Here is a 12500-nt window from a genome sequence, read left to right as displayed (position 1 = left end):
AATTGCCACAAGTGCAATCAATGCAGAGAGGAGAAGTCCGTTGGTCTTTATCGATTTAGTTCCTAGACCTGAGCTCAAACAGGGTAATCACATTAAGATCTTTATCTGCTCTTGTGTTATAGCAGCTTGGCTGGGATGCTCGCTGCTTACGTGAATTACATGTCTGCCACTCACGATGATGGACCCACCTAAGAAAGCTAATCCTCCTTCAATATGTGTCTTTTTTCCTTCCTTCTTTCTTTTCTATCTGTTTTTATTGAATCTGTGTCAGGAATGGTAATCATCTGCTTTTTCTCCTCCCGGCTTCTCTCTCCCTCAATCCGTTGTGGCTTTTTCAAGGCCAGCGTGATAAGAAGATTAGCATTCTCATCCAAAGAGCACTGAAGAATTTTGGAGCTCTGACTAAAAAGAAACAAAAAAAGGCATATCTATTTTTTATTGACTTACTTGCCATGGGTTTTTATATTATGTTATATTATTTACATATATATATATATATATATATATATATATATATATGGTTTGTGGTATATATATATATATATATATATATATGGTTTATGGTATGTTTGTCAGAATTTGGAATTGAATACAGCTGTCACTCAAAGGTGGCATTGGGGTAGGTAGGCTTTATAGCTGAGACTCTGGAATGGACTTGTTTAACCAATGAGGATGCAGGATTCAGGATTCTGGCCATTGAATCGTTCAGGATTCATACTCACTCAATGGGCCCCATTCATCCCCATTCTGGCCAGCTCCACAAACAAGTCAGCTTCTACAGTGTGGTGTGTGTGTGTGTGTGTGTGTGTGTGTGTGTGTGTGTGTGTGTGTGTGTTTGTGTGTGTGTGTGTGTGTGTCTGTGTGTGTGTCTGTGTGTGTGTGTGTGTGTTTTTTTCCCTGCGTCTCATTCTTTGTCGGCTCTTCTGCATGGCGGATGCAATGATAAGAGCACCAGATTTGTGTGTGTGTGAGAGAGAGACAGAGAGAGAGAGTGCTGGTGGGCAGCACTTGAGCACCAGGTTTGGGTTTTGACAGTCGGACGTGCCACTTCAGGCGTACACCGCTCTGCACCCTGCTGTGCTGTGATTAATTAGTGGTAAACGATATCATGGTGTTTTGGCTGGCCCTGGCCTGTCTGCAGTTAAACAGCCCTTATGGGGTCCACTGCCACTGCTGGCTCTGTCCACTGCCAGAGGACAGCCAAGCCGGAGGAAGACTTGTGCCGGACCCAGGCCAGATCGGGGCCAGATCAGAACTGAGTTATACCTCTACCTCGGCTCTCCTCTCCAGGAACAATCAAAACAAAACAAAACAAGCAAATAAAACTCAGACAGCCGTACACTTAAGACACTGGAAAATATTTGAAGTATTTTTTTTTTTTTAGAAGCATGAAAATGAAAACAATAAAAGCTGCACACATCATTCAAATGTCTGATGTCCACAACAAGGGAGAGGCGAGGAGGGGAGAGGAGCGATTGATATGTAAATGTGTCCTTTTCAAACTCCCCTCTTCTCACCGAGAGCTGCCGCCTGGCTCCTCTCTCTGCTCTTCCACTACAGCAAACACTTCAATCTCATCCTGCGCTCTGCTCAAACAACCTCTTTTTTTATCGCTCGGCGCTTTAGTTTTTCACTTTCAGACACTTCTGTTCTGTACTGCCTGCATACACTCGGTCCGGAAGACTGAAGCTATCCCATCATGCCCTCTGCTGGGTTGTCATGGCAGGAGTGAGTGCTCAGTCCACCACCCTCCTGAGGGACAGCGAAGCAGTCAGCCATCATGTGCTCTAAATTGAATTACAATCTATGCATACATGCTTAAATGAAGTGCATTAATATTACACCACAAAAGCAGCATGGTAGAGAGAAAAAGCAGAGCTGCCATTCAACACCACCTTCTCTCATTCCCCTTCTCTCTCTCTCTCTTTCTCTCCCTCCCTCTGTCTCTCCCCCCTACCTGTCTCCCAGCATGCCAGAGCATACTGCCTCCATCAGTGAGCATATTAGCTAGATTTCAGAAGCAATTAGCGTGCTAGCTCTCTCACTGTCACTCAAAGCGACATGGGGTTAGGGGCGGACCTCCTCTCACCACGTCCCCTGATTGGCTGCTCTGTGGGGTGGCTGGGGTTTCTGGTTTAGTGTACCAACCACTGGCAGCGATCCAGTTTTCACTGAGATGCCAGGGGCTTGTTGTATGCATCAAAATATCACTGCTATGGGCTAACCAGGGCTAGCTGGGGCTAACCAAGGCTAGCATTTTCTTTTGATGTTTTTTTTTTCTTATTCACTTTCCTATTTTTTTTATTTTAGCTGAAGAGACGTTTTTATTTAAGCTGACAACACACTCTGTTTACCTCAGGATTGGTGCTTGAACACAGCGTGCTCTGAGGAGTTAATGTTTGAGTGTGTGAGTGAGTCTCTCTCACGCTTTTCTCTCTCTGATCTCATCTCAGAGCTCAGGGCTTAGCCACCAACCCTCGTCAACTCTGCCATTTGTGTAAGCAGAGCACACAGCAATCTGATAGCTCTCGCTTACAGAACTGGGATCACATCTCTTACCGCGTCCCTTCTGGTGAATAATAGCAGGATAATGATGCACTATTACTGTTTAGTACTCCATGTGTTACTATTGCCCTGCACTAGAATTCCTGTGCGTAAACCTGCTCTGATACTCCACACTACTTGTGTCAATTTTAGGGACTGTACACAGACTACATGTATGCAATTGTAACCCTAACTCAAATCCTAAATGTAGTTAATTGCAAAGGCAGTAAATATACAGCGTGTGTGTGTGTGTGTGTGTGTGTGTGTGTGTGAGAGAGAGAGTTATTACATGCATAGCACAATGCGGTTAATACTACAGTTATAACATACGTAATAACAAGGGCATCCTGTACAGCTTTGCGGAGGCAGTTGCACATATGGCTGGGAGTTGGAGTGAGGCTGTGTGTGTGTGTGTGTGTGTGTGTGTGTATGGCTGGGTGTTGGAGTGAGGTTGGGGGCTGTGATACTAGTCTTTTCTTTACATATGTGTATATTTCTGTCTGAGGGCCTTGATAAAGCACTCAAAGCCTATTGCTTGTGTGGCATTTAAGCAAAAACCAAACATATGGCAGCAGTGATGTCAGACAGAAAATGAGGTCTGGTGCACCTAAGTATTAACTTATCATTATTATGAAACAGTGCAAATTGTGCTCATTATAAGTATTATTAACTTATCATCATTATGAAACAGTGCAAATTGTGCTCTTTGTGGTTGGCTTGTTCATCTGCTGATATTATTACATTGCCAGTTAGGAGATGATTATCTATGCACACGTGTGCATTAGCCCACTAGAATTTATAGATTTGCATGGTCATCTACTTTTGATCCTAACTGTTGAATAATAATTACGATGGACTATTGATTATGTTGACCTATGGACTCTCCATGTATTTTAGATCCTGCTCTTAGACGTCACCATCCTGGGCTGGATTTAGGGGCTTCTTGTTGACACAGCAACTAGTTTATCATTGTAGTGACACTGGCAGCAGGGTTAATGGAAGTGTGTTGGTTTAGCGTGGGCAGTTGAGCCCTGACTCAGTGCTTAATGTGTTGCGCTTGTTTGCCTTCTGTGCTTAGATTGCATTAGCCATGTTTCGGCCTTGTAATCGATACACGTCCCATGAGGATTTATTCCCTTTGCTAACGTCCTGCGAGGATTTATTCCGCTGCCCTGGGAGAGAAATGTGGTCCGAGGGGGCCGGGGACTCAAATATGCACTCTCATCGACGTGGGTGAAGATGGACGCTGTCCAGCCAGACCACCCACCGGCTTCCACTGTCGTTATTTATTATTGTTGTTTATAATTATAATGTTTTTATTTATCCGATGCTTTTATCCATTGCTGCTTACAGGTACCAATTGCCACCCGCGTTACCTGACATGTTGCCAGATGGACGCTGTCCAGCCAGACCACCCCACCGGCTTCCACTGTCGTCCACCTGGCAACATGTCAGGTAACGCGGGTGGCAATTGGTACCTGTAAGCAGCAATGGATAAAAGCATCGGATAAATAAAAACATTATAATAATAAACAACAATAATAAATAAACACATGCAAATGTAAATCAGGGTTATTAGCCAAGTATACTTGCATATACAAGGAATTTGTGCTTTGCATTTTACCCATCCTGGGGTAGGGTGCAACACAGTGTACACCCATTCAAACACACACACACACACACACACAAACACACACACACACACTCAGAGCGGGCACAGTAAGAGCACAAACACACTCGGAGCAGTGGGCACACTAAGAGCACACACACACACTCGGAGCACACACACACACTCGGAGAAGTGGGCACACTAGGAGCACACACACACACTCGGAGAAGTGGGCACACTAGGAGCACACACACACACTCGGAGCAGTGGGCACGATAGGAGCACATACACACCCAGAGCAGTGAGCACACTTGGAGCACACACACACACACACACTCGGAGCAGTGGGCACACTAGGAGCACACACACACCCAGAGCAGTGAGCACACTTGGAGCACACACACACTCGGAGCAGTGGGCACAGTAGGATACACATACATACTCGGAGCAGTGGGTACACTAGGAGCACACACACACACACACTCGGAGCAGTGGGTACACTAGGAGCACACACACACACACACTCGGAGCAGTGGGCACACTAGGAGCACACACCCACACTCGGAGCAGTGAGCACACTAGAAGCACACACACACTCGGAGCAGTGGGCACAGTAGGATACACATACATACTCGGAGCAGTGGGTACACTAGGAGCACACACACACACACACACTCGGAGCAGTGGGCACACTAGGAGCACACACACACACTCGGAGCAGTGAGCACACTAGAAGCACACACACACTCGGAGCAGTGGGCACAGTAGGATACACATACATACTCGGAGCAGTGGGTACACTAGGAGCACACACACACACTCGGAGCAGTGGGTACACTAGGAGCACACACACACACACTCGGAGCAGTGGGCACACTAGGAGCACACACACACACTCGGAGCAGTGGGTAGCCTTTGATCTGGTGCCCGGGGAGCAGTTGGGGGTTAGGTGCCTTGCTCATGGGCACCTCATCCATGGATATGGATGTGGGAGAGCGCTGTTCAGTCACTCAAACTAGGGCTGGGCGATATGGACCAAAACTGATATCCCGATATTTTGGGGCTGATTGGCGATATACGATATCGATACGATATTGATATTTGAAACAGAAAGAGCGAAGTGCTTCATATATTCACCCAACACAACAATTATGACAACACAGCCGGTTTTAATTATATTCATTTCAGACTGCTCTAACAGAGCTGTGCAAAAAAGTGTAAACAATAACATAGGCCTACAATAGGCATAGGCTACAGTTGCTCTGATAAAGCTGTGCAAATAACAAAAGACCAAAAGTTGACCCTGACTGACAACACAAGCCTACATTGTACTGCACAATGCAATATTTTGGGCACAAAAATATTGAAAAACCTGCAGTTTTGTCACACAATGCGAGTCCTCGCGAGTCCCCGCGTGTAGGTTGTCTCCCTGAGGACTTTAGATCTGCTATTGTATATCACTAAACGCAAGCATTCATCAGTGTATTTAAATTAGCTAGGCTATGTACCAAAAATGACATTTTACCGTGAGTCGAAGAGCTGTAAAAAGTGTTGTAACTTAAATCTGCGTGTACAAAACCGCTTGGAGCCCCAGTGGAATTTTGATTTCACAACGAGAATTCTCGGTCTAGCCGTTGATGTGCCGACGGAATAGGCATCAGCACCAACCTCTGATCAAGGTAAACAAAATCTGACTCAGTGTCCGTCATGTTTGAAAGTTTGTAGTGCTGCGAGGGAGAACGTGCACATGCAGGGGCGCAGTTGAGCAGAGCTGCGGCTATCTGAATGGTCTGAACACAGAAGAGCAAGTGGCTTTGATAAAATGGCCCATTATTTGACATAATACCGGTATTACGATATTGTCTCAACTACATATCGTTTTCAAAAATATATCGGTCGTAGTCGTAATACCGATATATCGCCCAGCCCTAACTCAAACCCACATTCTTCCAGCTGTCTGGAAGTAACCTGGTGCTGGTGTAGCCATCCATTTGGCCACAGTTCAGGAGACACACTGGACTGAAGCTCACTGATACGGGTCTGGCTCAGCTATGGCTGAGAACCGTCTGGAATCTGGCATCCATCAGGGCCTGATGAACTTGTCCCATATGGGGTGGTGGTAGTGCAGTGGCTAGCATGCATTTATTAACCACAAATAGTCGTGGGCTCAATTCCTGGATGCCCCCGCTGTGCCCTCGAGCAAGGCACTTCATCCCAGATCTGGTCCCTGGAGACTGGTCCTGCAATTTGTATCAGTAAGCAGCTTTAAATAAAAGTGTCAACTAAATTAATAGTATCTGGCCCAGGTGAGACGATCAGCTGTTTGGAAGTTACCTGGTGACTAAATAAATAGTACCTGGCCCAGGTGAGACGCACAGCTGTCTGGAAGTTACCTGGTGATGGTGCTTTCACAAGACAAACTGGTGTAGCGGGGATTTGCAATTAAGACAAACAAAGGCCGTGTTTACACTAGGGCTTAAGATACCTCTTAGGGGATTGGACCACAGGTGGACAGCTTAGACACATTGCTATTCACCTTTGTGTTTATCGAGCGTCTCAGGAGTCCATCTGAACAGGTGCAGAATCTCATCACTTCATACTGTGGTCAGCGCCAACTGTTCAGCATTATTTACACTCTAAAAGATATATGTGTGTCCCAGGCCACCGCAGTAACTGCTTTCAGTGCTTGGATCATCTGTTGCTGTTTTTCTTGAGAGACAGAGTGGGAGATTCACAATTTAGACACAAAGGGATATCCTGGTAGGCCTATAATTAAGCCTTATGGTGCGTTTCATAGATAATAGATACCTAGGTAATTAGCAATCAACTATTTATATATCGCATTTCATACACAGAGGTCATTCAATGTGCTTAAACACAAGCAAACAGGAATAGCTAATAAAAACATAGAAGGGCAATAGTCAAAGAATAGTTTAAAAAGTAAAGAATAATAATAATTAAAACACATGAAAAAACAACATAATGATTATAGTCAAGCACCCAGTGTATAGCAGCACTCTATAGAGATTCTTGAAGTAGTCCCAAACTGTGTGCGCACAAATACCCTTTCAGAGTCAAAATGGCCGCCCACAGGTCTCGATAGTCCCCCTCGTGGAGTATTAACACCCACAATAGTTAACAATTAATGCACAAAAACAGACACGGAGAGGGACAGATTAACTGGCATGCACGCACACACACACACACACACACACACTCTATCTCTCTCTCACACACACACTCTCACACACACACTCTCTCTCTCTCACACACACACACACACACTCTTTCTCACTCACACACACACAATTCATCCTTTCTGCACTAGTGGTTCTGGGTAAACATGGCATCATCGTCTCCAAATGGATACACCTGTTATTGCAGAAATGGAGCGATACTCAGCTAGTGTTTTGCGTTTGGCTTGCTTAGTCCACACAGTTGCAGTCCACACTAAACAAGCTTGTGACTTGTTTATATAAAAACAAGTTTGTGACTTGTTTTGACTCCCAAACACAATTTTAATTTACAGATGAATGGATACATAGGTAATTACAAACACATGCACACATAAACAGACAAAGAGAGAGACAGACATACACACACACACACACACACACACACACACACACACACACACACACACACACACACACTCACACACACGCACACACTCACACACACGCACACACACACACACAGCCCACACACACACACACACACACACACACACACACACTGCACGCTGCCTCCCAGTCTTTGCTCACACAGTCAGTGTTCCATCATATTGAGTTTTCTCCACTAATGAGATCAAACCAGAACAGCTACGCACTGCCTTGCTAATTGATAATTGCTTTTACAACTCAAACAGCTACAATTGCTTTCCCTCTGTCTTTCTCTCTCTCTCTTTCTCTCTCTCTCTCTATTTCTCTCTCCCTCTCCCTCTGACTTTATCTCTCTCTCTCTCTCTCTCTCCCTCTTTCTTTCTCTCTCTATCTCTTTCTCTCTCTATCTCTCTCTTTCTCTCTTTCTTTTGTGCAGCTTGCTGTTTGCAGCCAAAAAGAGTCATATAATCTACTTGAGCACTGCAATAAGGAACATTACACATTCTGCTCAAGCATGTAACCAAGTTTGGAGTGTTTTCCGCATATCATCATGGCTCACAGTGTGCTTTGAACTGGTTGCCTTCTCGAGTCGCCCAAAGTGCTAATTCAGCCGGAAAAAAAATCACACTTATGGATTTTGAGCCTGAGCAGGTTCAGGCTTGCATAAGCCAGAGAGAGAGAGAGAGAGAGAGAGAGAGAAAGAGAGCGAGAGAGAGAATGTGAGTGCTAGTGGGGGTGTAGTATTAAAGGGCTGTACGCTCTTGTACGTTTGCCACTTCATACTTATCATTTATTATTCATGGAACAAGAGGAGAGACCAGCCACAAGATGGACGCCAGTCTGAAATAGCTTGAAACTGTGCGCTCATTTGTGTGTGTACTGTATGTCCGTGCGTGTGTGTAGGTGGGTGTGTGTGTGCACTTCACTACTGTTCCTCTCTACTGTTTTACAGTTAACTGAACTGAACTCAGAGGTGTGTAAGAGGCGGCAGCCTGCCTCAGCAGTAGCTCTATCTGAGTATGTTATTATGACACTATGGCACTATGAGGCTAGTTTTACCTGTATTTCCGTATGGCTAAGCACCATCCCACTGCAATCTGATCACACACAATGCATTGCAACGCCAGGTGCATACTTAAGAGTGAGAGTGGGGTTGGTAAGGGGTATATGGCTATGGTTCAGAGGCAGGTAGGAAAGAAGGAGGAACTCATGCTTGACAAAGACCCTGGTGGCTCGAAAACGTTGCTTTATGTTTTTAACGCAATACATTTAGTTCTTCTGGGAGATTGCAGTGTGCTCACAACTACTCTTCTTTCCTTGATAAGCCACCTGGCCTCAGTGAGGTGGGATGTGCATCCAATAATTTTCAAAAGAACTCAGAGGCAGGTAACCACAGCAGAGGCACGTAACCACAGCAGGTTGTGGCTTTATCCAACTATTTTTCCCTGTCCAACGCCTTAATCATGAGTGCCATAGACCCTGCAATCCCACCTCCATATCTCAGAGCCTATAATAGACTCCCTCTCTCCTGATCCCTCATTTTACACTGCGGGGCTGTGGCGATGATGACCCATAATTCTGGAGTTTGAGTGGGGATTGTCAGGGCTGTGAGCTGGCGGGGCTCGGGGGCCTGCAGTGCCGGCGCTGAGGGATGAGGAGGGGTTTTTGGGTCAGTGATGTGTTGTGTGCGTCAGCGTCATCGCTGCGGTGTGGCACAGGTCGGTGCGCCCCAGAGCGCCGTGGTGCATTATGGGTTGGCATAGACCTAGTGCTCCCAGTTGCCTCATAGGCTCCCATTGATCCCTGGCTTTCTATTTATGGAAATGACAGAGAGAGAGAGAGAGAGAGAGTCTTTTTTCCCTCTTTCTCTCTCTCTCTGTCTCACTCTCTCTCCCCCCTCTTCCTATTTCTCCCTCTCTCTCTCGTTTGGTCCTGTCTAACAGCAGCAACAGGAGTGTTGTGGGTAGAGTCGCTGGCTGCCCTGGAGGGGAGCATTATGGGAATTGTCTGATTTCAGAGCTGGTTTCACCTTCTGTGGCTGCCGAGTCAAGGCAAGGTGGATGTCGTGTCAGGAATGAGTTAGCCGCTAGTGCTTGGCGTCCTCATAGCAGGTGGACCAGCGTTTATGCATTACAGGGGCTGTTAGCCGCTAGCGCTTAGCGTCCTCATAGAGCATGCAGGTACAGCAGTGTTTATCCATTACAGGGGCTGTTAGCCGCTAGCGCTTGGCGTCCTCATAGAGCATGCAGGTGGACCAGCATTTATGCATTATAGGGGCTGTTAGCCGCTTAGCGTAACCAAACACTGACCTCCCTGATGGCTTTTCTGTAGGAGCCAATTGGCATGTTAAGACCGACACGCTGAGCTGCTTGGTCCCAGTGTATTACTGCATCTGACCTGGAAGTGGTTTTTAATGACCCAATCAAACTGTCAGTGTGATCACGGACCACCATATAAGGCTCTGTTTATTCATGACATTGATCCTGAATCGGATCTTTATCCATTTAAGACACAGCCTGTTCACATCTGCCCAGTGTGATGTTCTCACAGTGCCCAGATAATTCTAGCAAAATCAGATTGGCAGATAGCGGACCGCTGGTGTTTTAGCTGTAATGTTTTGTAATTTTAGCTTGTCATGAATATTAAGAAAATACATGAAATGTTATTAAAATAATGTATGGAGTATAACTGAACAAATGAAAAAGATTTTAGACCAATAGTGGCAATATATCGGGCCATTTGTCTGCAACCCGCCAGAGGACCGCCAGAGAACCGATGAGCAAAACGTCAGCGGACCGCCAGCTAATCCCCCAAAGGACCGACAGTGGTCCGCCAGCCTCTTGCTATCTGGGTAGGAAGGGATTCTCCCTGGGTAATTAGCATTAGGTGCCTCTTTTCCTTGCATTTCTGTATTATTAAGTGAGCTCAGGGTGTGGATGACCACAATTGCATTTAACCCAATCGGTGAATTAGTGAAACACGAACAGCACACAGTGAACACACAGTGAGGTGAAGCACACACTAATCCTGGAGCAGTGAGCTGCCTGCTTCAACGGCGGTGCTCGGGGAGCAGTGAGGGGTTAGGTGCCTTGCTCAAGGGCACTTCAGCCGCGGCCCACTGGTCGGGGCTCGCAACCCTCCGGTTACAAGTCCAGAGCGCTAACCAGCGGGCCACAGTGTTTGTGTTTATGTCTTCTGGACAGCATAGTATGCTCACTACAAGTACTCTGGGACAATATGGCTACCTGACGTGAAAAGATAAGCTGTTGGAATGTAAGCCAAGCAATGAATGGAATGAATGGAAGATTTACCTGCCATTGAAAGATTGATCTGTAAACGCTTTTCATCCTAATGCTTTCCAGCACTGACTGTTGTTTTCCGTTTTTTATTTTTTTATTTTTAATGGAATCATACAGTACCAAGGGATGATAAACTGCAGAGCCAATCCTGTTTCAGGGAACCCACAGCATGCAAAGCTGTGTCTCCATTCGCTCTATAATCGAACTGTAAGTGCTTACTTTAACAGAGCCTAAATGTGTTTTAGAAGACTGCTCAGGAGTGTGGCCTGCAGAAGTGCAGCGATGTGTATGAATGTGTATCGAGCCACGGTGCACTGACGAGTCGAGACGAGAGATCAATTCGGCTGTCTCTCCGTCACATGAATCATTCAGCAGTGTAGGTCCTCTCCTCTCGGGGAGCCATCACCGTCATGCGGCCCTGTGACATTCTCCCCCGATCCCAAACGCGCATCAATATTTTATTTATGAGCACTTGTAAATGGCTGAACTCCTCTGCTTAATGGCAGCCATGAGAGAGACAAGCTCGGCCAACATCCATATTAATCGTGTTTATTTTCTTTTTGGACATGTGTGATGCGTGTTATGGTGTACACATGAGGCAGCTCGGGTTTATGCAGTTTGTGAGCCGTCGTGTGTGTGTCTGTGTGTGTGTGTGTGTGTGTGTGTGTGTGTGTGTGTGTGTGTGTGTGTGTGTGTGTGTGTGTGTGTGTGAACCATTGTGTGTTTGAGCAGACATGCCTCAGAGGTTATTAAAATGTGTGACACATACACACACACACACACACACACACACACACACACACACACACACATACATACATGCTCACACACACACACACACACACACACACACACACACACACACACACACACACACACGCAAAGGTCTGCTGAGGTGAGCTATTTTTATGCGTGGAACCTGAGGTCATCTGCTGTTAGCTTCCAGCGCTGGGCTCTTTTGCTCAAGTGAAAGTCCAACTTGGGATTCTTTTTCTGATTCAAAAAGAGATTTTAAAATTGGTGTTCAAAAATCCAGCTGAATGTGCATTTTGTATCTGACCGTTGGTTAGGCATATGTGTCTGAATGTGTGTGTGTGTGTGTCTGAGTGTGTGTATGTGTGTGTGTGAGTGTGTGTGAGTGTGACTGTGAGTGTGTGTGTGTGTGTGTGTGACTGTGAGTGTGTGTGTGTGTGTGTGTGTGTGTGTGTGTGTGTGTGTGTGTGTGTGTGTGTGTGTGTGTGTGTGTGTGTGTGTGTGGAGTGTGGGTGTGTCTGAGTGTGTGTGTGTGTGTGTGTATGTATGTGTAGTGGAATGGGTATTGAAGGAATGTGTTTAAGTAGGAAAAAACTTAGCCCAGAGACTGCCAGCACGGTCACTTTAAAGGTAGTCCAGCGAGGGGATGTGTGTTTGATGTGTGTGTGAGTGTGTGTGAGATCCAGAAGCCCA

The 12500-nt window shown here is 46.0% G+C and overlaps 1 protein-coding gene and 1 long non-coding RNA gene across 2 annotated transcripts in view; both read left to right on the top strand.

The window, feature by feature from the left end:
- The window catches only part of grid1b (glutamate receptor, ionotropic, delta 1b), a 402913-nt gene that overhangs the window by 101348 nt on the left and 289065 nt on the right, over positions 1-12500 (top strand). The gene's annotated exons all lie outside the window — the stretch shown is intronic.
- LOC121705744 overlaps positions 10522-12500 on the top strand; it is an 8661-nt gene continuing 6682 nt past the window's right edge. Inside the window, exon 1 of the long non-coding RNA XR_006030885.1 lies at positions 10522-10606. This is a non-coding gene — a long non-coding RNA (uncharacterized LOC121705744). The remainder of the gene's footprint in view (positions 10607-12500) is intronic.

The sequence above is a fragment of the Alosa sapidissima genome, chromosome 3, assembly GCF_018492685.1.
Source record: "Alosa sapidissima isolate fAloSap1 chromosome 3, fAloSap1.pri, whole genome shotgun sequence".
NCBI lineage: Eukaryota > Metazoa > Chordata > Actinopteri > Clupeiformes > Clupeidae > Alosa > Alosa sapidissima.
This window is presented reverse-complemented; position numbering and strand designations above follow the sequence as displayed.